At 44.6% G+C, this 7,740-nt stretch overlaps 1 long non-coding RNA gene across 1 annotated transcript in view; it reads right to left on the reverse strand.

Moving 5' to 3' along the window:
- Window positions 1-229: 229 nt before the first annotated feature.
- Window positions 230-7,740, reverse strand: part of LOC108316366 — a 12,131-nt gene continuing 4,620 nt past the window's right edge. Inside the window, exons 2-3 of the long non-coding RNA XR_001830301.2 lie at window positions 2,425-2,428; window positions 230-776 (exon numbers count right to left, since the gene is read on the reverse strand). This is a non-coding gene — a long non-coding RNA (uncharacterized LOC108316366). The remainder of the gene's footprint in view (window positions 777-2,424; window positions 2,429-7,740) is intronic.

Here is a 7,740-nt window from a genome sequence, read left to right on the forward strand (position 1 = left end):
TCTTTGGTGTGGGAGAGATTGATAATCCAAATAAAACTGCCATGGGAGGGTGAACGGATGAATTTTTAAAAGTTACTTGTCTATTTGCTGCATCTCTCAGGACAGCCCAGGCAGGAGGGAGAATTAGTGCCACCTGGAGAGCTGTCACGCCGCTGGCCTGAGGAGGACCCAGCCTCTCACGTGGAATGGCCCTCAGCAGCCTGGGGAGTCCCCGAGCAGACGAGCTGGGGAGGAGGTGTGGGGCAGATGGTGACGGTAGCTGTTGGGAAGGAAGGCTAAACAGTGTGGGCAGAAGTCAAAGATAAACTTCCATCCTCCCCTTTCTTTCCCCACGTAACATGTCTTTCCCCAAATGATGCTGGTTATTTCAAGTTTCCAAGAATGGCATTTGATGTATATCATGACCTTCCTAGGGAAGCTGGGAACGAGGCATCAGAGTTTCCTCTCCTCTCTCCAACAGAGACACCCCAGCACACGCACAGGCCCCACCTGAAGTCACCATAAACACACACACACACACACACACACACACACACACACACTTTCTTTCTCACTGAGAAAGAAGTTGGGAGTAGAAGCCATTCCACTTGCAAGAACTAATGTCCTAGATCCAGCGCTGTCTGAGGATCACTGGCTGTTAGTCCGACCTCAGTCTCTGATGGTGTGCTGGATTTCCCACACTTGCGTGGTACAGGTCTGGAGCACAAGCACGTGGCTACCCAAAGGGTCCTTCTTCATCTCCAGACACCGCTTGGTATCCCTGTTTATGACAGCTCCTCTCCGGAGGGGAAGAGAGACAGAGCCAAGGTGCTGAAATGCCTCAGTAATTCGTCATCTTTAGGGACCCCTCAGTGCTCCGCAAGTCATGCAGGGAAGAAAAGGAAGCAGAATATAGGATGAGATCACTCAGTGCTCCCTCTACCGGCCTCATGGCAAGCTGACCAACCAGGCAATGCTGCATCAGCTTCGTGTGATGCCCTCAGCCTCTCCTGAGACGGAAGCGTTGGGTCGGTACTGACTACCATGAAATGACAGCCTCTGTGAGAACCGTGGGCCTTCTCAACTTGGCCCTCCTTTCCACGTCCTCAGCCCTGAGCCCGTGAGACCCATGGGTCACCTTCGCCTTGTGCCTCTCTCCCTCCTCAGGGAAGCTATGTTGTGCACCTGGAGCAGGAATGGAGTCTTGGCCTCTGAGGAAGCTTCCAGCCTCTCCTGTTGAGGGGGCGTCACCAAGGTTTACGACTGAAAACATGATAGGCTTTAGTGCTAAAAAGTCAGGGTTGAATCCTTACTCTATCACATACAAACCGTGTGGGCCTGGACAAATTACCTCTCTCCAAGTCTCAATGTCTTCATCTCTAAAATGTGTCTACAGTCAATATGAAAGTTAAAATTAGAGTTAATGTTGATGGAGCATCTTGGGTATGACGCACAAAACAGGCAACAAATCTTATTTCATCTCTGCCACTCCCCATGCTAACAGGGGAAAAGAAACGAAGGGCCATCCTTCTCCTTGATCCTATGTGATCCCCACAACATCCCTGAGCTTCTTCCCCCTTATCTTCATATCTTCAGCAACTGACGATCCTGCCATCTGTCCAAACCACCATCTCTCCTGGTCCTGCCCTCTGCTTCCAGCCCATTCTCTCCACATCCCTCTCAACCCCTTTGCAGGATTCACATGAGCTGCATTAGTGCCTGGGTCAGGCTGTATCTTTTTTATGCCCTGCACTCTGCTATCATCCTCAGGGTTCATAATATTCATTCTGATGGCGCATGAGAAACCCTGACATGACTGTTCCCCTTCAGACAAACTGCCACTAAGTTCTTGAACGCCAAGTGGGACTGACTGCAGCTGTAACATCTCCAAATTTCTGCTTCTTCTCTCACCATCACCTCCCTGCCTCTCATCTCTTCGAATCACAAAATGCCTCCAACAGCCCTTGCTCCCCTAAAATTTTCATCATTGGACTACCCCCGGCCCCAACCACCCTTGCCTCCTCTGGGCATCCATCCAGCGTTGGCCATTCAGGACAGCTCTTCAGATTCTGGAACTTCTCCACCACCGCCACCAATCCTCTCTCTTGGCCCCTGCTTCCAGACCACAGAGCTCTCGTGGACAGGGTCTGCCAGCTGAGCCGGCCTGGCTGGTAAACATGCCCACAGCAGCCTGGCCCGGCTGGTAAACCTGCCCACAGCAGCCTGGCCCCCGCGCTTGGCTTACTCCTCAGGGTTCCTCGTCCAGGCCTCCTCAGCATGCTTTGTCTGTCAGCCCCCACCCCGACACTCACTTTAACAAAATGTCAAGAACACCACACTTCTAGTCGATCCTCCCCTCCCCTGCAAGACATCAGCGATTCTGAGGACACTGCCTCACAGATGATCTCAAAGGAGCCGCCCCATGCACACCTCACCTGCCAGCACCCCCCTCTGCTTCCTGAGCCCCAGCCATCTCAATGCTGAAGAAACACTCTTCCTAACATCCGTCTTTTAGTTCTCCCTCTTTGCAAATTCCTCTTCTACTGCCTTTAAATATGCCCAAATGCCACAATATTAGAAGGACAAAATAAACCCAGCCCTTAACTCTACTCTCCCTTTCAACCAACATTCAGTGGTTTTCTCCCTTTCAGAATCAAATTCCTAAGCAACAAGGCAATAGCACACAGTGGTTACGACTCCACGTTTGAATGGCGGGCGTGCACTACACCGTGTAACCCTCGGCAAATAATTGGATTCCTCAGTGCCCTGGCTACTTCACGGGTGGGATGGAGCTAGTGATCATATTTCTCTTAGAAGACTTATGTTTTAAAAGAACTGAATGAGATAATGTTTAACCCAATGCCTAGTGCACATGTGTGTTTCAATAACTCTTGGTTATTATAATTTATTGTAACTTTTTAGACAACGTCAGTGGCCTATTTTCTATTTCTGCTCAACTTCCATGTGACATGAGCTTTGACAGTGTTCCACACATCCGCTAGTTTCTTTCTTATTTTGTTCATCCGGATCTTACACATTTTTGTTTTGCTTTTTTTGTTTTTTTGAGATGGAGTCTCACTGTATCACCCAAACTGGAGTGCAGTGGTGCAATCTCAGCTCATTGCAACCTCCACCTCCCGTGTTCAAGTGATTCTCCTGCCTCAGCCTCCCAAGTAGCTGAGATTACAGGCACCTGCTGCCACACCTGGCCAATTTTTGTATTTTTAGTAGAGAAAGGGTTTCACCATGTTGGCCAGGCTGGTCTCAAACTCCTGACCTTGGCCCCTGATCTGCCTGCCTAGGCCTCCCAAAGATCTGGGATTATAGGCACCTGCTGCCACACCTGGCTAATTTTTGTATTTTTAGTAGAGACAGCATTTCACCATGTTGGCCAGGCTGGTCTCAAACTCCTGACCTTGGCCCCTGATCCGCCTGCCTAGGCCTCCCAAAGTGCTGGGATTACAGGCGTGAGCCACCACACCCATCCATTTTGGTTCTTATTTTAGAGTGTTGCCTGTCCAAATTATATTAGAAGGGCAAAAGATGTTTTTAAAAGATTTTTGGTTTTGTTTCTCTTTCAATTTTACAAAAATAATAGATACTTCTTTAACTTGGAAAATATATTTTTAAAATATATAAAACACTTTAAAATATATGACCAGGGGCTCAGGGCTCATGGGGGCTGCTGGCAAGTGAGGTGGGCATGGAGCGGCTACTTTGAGATCATCTGTGAGGTCATGTCCTCAGGATCACTGATGGCTTTCAGGGGAGGGGATGATTGACTAGAAGTATATTTATAAAAAGTATACTTTAAAATATTTTATATATAAAGTATATAAAAGCACTCATAACAAGACAACATTGTATATGCGGTCTTTACATCTTGCATCTTTGTATAAATTTAATATTCCATATATGTCTTTTCCAGTTTTATTAATTTTTTGAAAGAGATTGTTTCAGAATATTATTTGAGTGGCTATACAATATTCAGTTCAAGAGATGAGCAAAGCGTCCCCAGGTGTTGGACATTTAAATTTTCCTAGTGTTTCACCGTGATAATTATTAAGATATTTTTCACATTAATACTGGCTTATATTCTATACTATTCCTTAAGTAAAGATATTGTCCTAAAAAAGAATTAGTGCCTTAAAAAGAGCTGTAGTTAGTTTGGGTTCTGAGGAGTGTGGGGTTTTCCTACACGTGGGCAAGTTGCTTCTGGAGCCATGCCAGTCTCCATGCTTACAAGCGGTGTGTGGGAGCACTCCCTCCACACTTCCTCTTTCCCCGCACTTCCAACCTCTTACCACGAGTGCTGTCCTCCTCCTCACTACTCCTCACTACTATTCTTAGAGATCCTCTTTGTATTGTGAGCTGTTGCTTCACTCTGAAGACGGACGACCTCCCCCAAATTCCCCCTTATTTCAGTGGTATCACTATCTCAACACTGTGCTACTGAACTTAAGGTCCATATGTCTGAATAGGCCTTCTCTTCTTAAACTGGGTCCTCCCTCCATCACTGGCTCTCTTGTGAGTCACAGGGGCCATAGCCTCCTCTGGTATACCCAAAACACAGAATCAAGAAATCAAAGAAAACAAAGGGATGATCTAGTCTCATCTCCCTCTCAATTTTGGAAAATGCCTTTGGTAACTTTTTCGATTAATTTGTAAGTTGTGCCTACAAAGTGAAGTGAGAACCAGAAGAGCCCAACATTCAATAAAGTATTATTTTCATATCTGAAAGAAGTGTAGACCTAAGAGGTAAGATGGATGGAAAGAGATCAGATGGAGTGAGCCCATTCAAGGCTAACAATATTAGGTAACACACCAGAAATTACGTGATCATCTCCCTTTTTACTTTCGTAGTTCTTGACATAGTGGCCATAGAAATGGACCCAGCCTGCATGTTAGAATGGCTGGCACAAATTCCCTGGATGTCCTGCCTTCCAGATCTCACAATGCTGTCTGCCAACCCACATGTCTTTGCTATCAGTAGCCTCAGTCAGCTGAGAAGGCGATCTTCCAAAATTTTCTTGGCAAGGAAACCTTCAAAATGTTTGGAATGCATAATTATTTATTTAATAACGGTAGGCTGTTATCATGAAAAGAAAAAACAGAAAAAATGTGAAAAAATGGGAATAAAATTGTATCTAAAAATATTACTTGTTTAGAATACATTGTATCTTTAACTCACACATCCTGATGTATGGATAAAGTAAAGATACTAAGGGAATCAAATACATAGTACTTGCCAAAGATTCTGTGTATATTTACTATTTCTAAGTACTTGTATATAAGAAAAATTGGCATCTTACAGATTAATCTCGTGATGGCAATTTTTAAATGTGTCATTGAGTAATTAAATTGGTGACTTGATGGTGCAATTTTTTACTGACTTTATGAACACTTTCGAAACATTTAAGAGAACTTAAGAATTGATCAATTTAAAGTCAGATCACTGAAGTTCTTAAGAAAAGATATTTAATGTATTAAATTTGTAAATACAGTTCACAACGTTTAATGGCATTTAATTTATTAAATTTTAAAAATCCTCTTTCTTGTCAAAAGTTGTCAGGTTTATAGATAAAATAATAAGATTTGAAAGCTGAACTTAAAAGCTTAAAGAAAGACCATGATTCTTTCAACACTCCTTTGCACCAAGTACCACTAACTGCTTTACGCACATCTCATTAAATTTTTTAATTTATAACATAATTTTTAATTTATAACTTTGTAAAAAAATAGTGAATACTAATATTTTAAAACAAAGTAAATTTGTAATAATTTTCTTCATATGAACACAAAAGTATGACTAAGGACATCAAAAGCTCATATTTAGCATACGAGGACAGGTGCTCAGACATGCTGTGCTTGGTGACTGCCATTGATGGGGAACTCACCACCATGCTAAGCAGCCTATTTTTCTGTAGGAAACCTGAAGCTGTGAGGCCTTTAGTAAGCTCTCCCCTTGCTCCTACATAAGTCAAAATCTGCCTCCTTAATCTTTATCTGTTGGTCTCAGTTCTGCCCTCCTGCGACACTAAACTAATCTACTCCCTCCTCCTCAGGAAGGCATCATCATCTTTTCTCTATCCATAGGCCTAACAAGCCTTTCAAGCTATATCTCCAGGCCTGCCAATCTTTCATTTGCTCTGCAACCATTTGTTGAGTGCCTGCCATGTTCTAGGGGTTGTGCCAGACGCTTGAGAAAAAGCAGCAAACCCCAGGCCCTGCCCTCCAGCTCACAGCCAAATGATGAAAAGAAGGAAGTGAGCTGACAATTGCAAGAGATGTTGAGACTAGGGCTATAAAATGGCCCCTGAGAGCGCATAGAGGAACCACCTGCCCGACTCCTCTGGGGTCACAGACGGTTTCCCAAGGGAGGTGATGTCTAAGGCCAGCGGAACACTTTGTAGTTGGCCTGGTGAAGAAGTGGGAGGAGAGGGAATAATACCTGCAAAAAGGCCTAAGGTAAAAGGGAGCCTGGACTTTCACTGAATTACCTACAGTTCCATATAATTGGAGCTTAAAGTGAGACATCAGAGACTGAGAAGACATTACCCTGCCTTCTTCTAATCAATACTGTCTGGTTCAGGAAAGCTTAATCTGGGATGAAAAAACAAACAAACAAACAAAAAAAAAACCTCTGAAACTGTAAGCAAATCTTGCACATAGGTTCACATGTATGTTTTCCTGAAGAGAGAGTCCATAGTTCACAACGAATTTTCTCAAAGGGGGCATTAGCTTTGAAAAATTAGAGACTGCTAAACTAGATTGTCCATGTGGCACCTGAACAAAGCACAGTCCCGCATTCAGAGACACCGTCACAGACAGACCAGTAACTCCCTCCGGGAGATACTGCCCCTTCCTACTGAATTGGCCCAGGAGCGCAAAAGCCTTTGGAGCAACCCCATCCATTGTCAATTCCCCACAGACTGCAGTCACCCAAGACCCTTGCGTCATCCTCATGTACATCTGCCAGATTCCTTCCACCCTGTCCTTGGTCATTTGATGTTGAAGTTAAAGGCAGAGCTCCCACACTAGCTCCTGTCAGATTTCAGCCTAGTGTTCCACACCCTCCGATAATTATTAATAATAAATGGATCATAATGGCTAATGCATATTGAACACTCCTCTGCTCCAGGCAGCACGCTAAATACTTTACACACGCTATCTCATTTAATCCTCTCAACACTGGCCTACAGAAGATATTATCATCTCCATCATTTTATAATGAGGAAACTGAGCTTCAGAGAGGGTAAGGAACTTGCTATAGGTGACTGAGCTGAGACGTGGGCCCAAACTCTCAACTGTTCCACTACAACAGATTCCAGTATGTCTTCTCTTTAACCACCCCTGCCTTAGTCAAGAAACTCAGTGTTTCATACCGTTTCCTGTTTCCAATCTTTTCCCTACCGGTTGCCACAAGAAGTAATTATCCTAAAACACTATCAAATCAAATCTGAACCTCACATATATCTGTCCTTTAAAAAACATGTAACTCGCTGGAGTCACACCTGTAATCCCAGCACTTTGGGAGGCCGAGGCAGGGGGATCACGAGGTAAGGAGTTCAAGACCAACCTGGCCAACATGGTGAAACCCAGTCTCTACTAAACATACAAACACGTGGTGCCATGTGCCTGTAATCCCAGCTACTCGGCTGGCTGAGACAGGAGAATTGCTTGAACCGGGACCCGGGAGGCGGAGGTTACAGTGAGCCACTGCACTCCAGCCTGGGCTACAGAGCGAGACTCCATCTCAAA

This window comes from Cebus imitator, unplaced genomic scaffold (assembly GCF_001604975.1).
Source record: "Cebus imitator isolate Cc_AM_T3 unplaced genomic scaffold, Cebus_imitator-1.0 Scaffold187, whole genome shotgun sequence".
NCBI classification, from domain to species: domain Eukaryota; kingdom Metazoa; phylum Chordata; class Mammalia; order Primates; family Cebidae; genus Cebus; species Cebus imitator.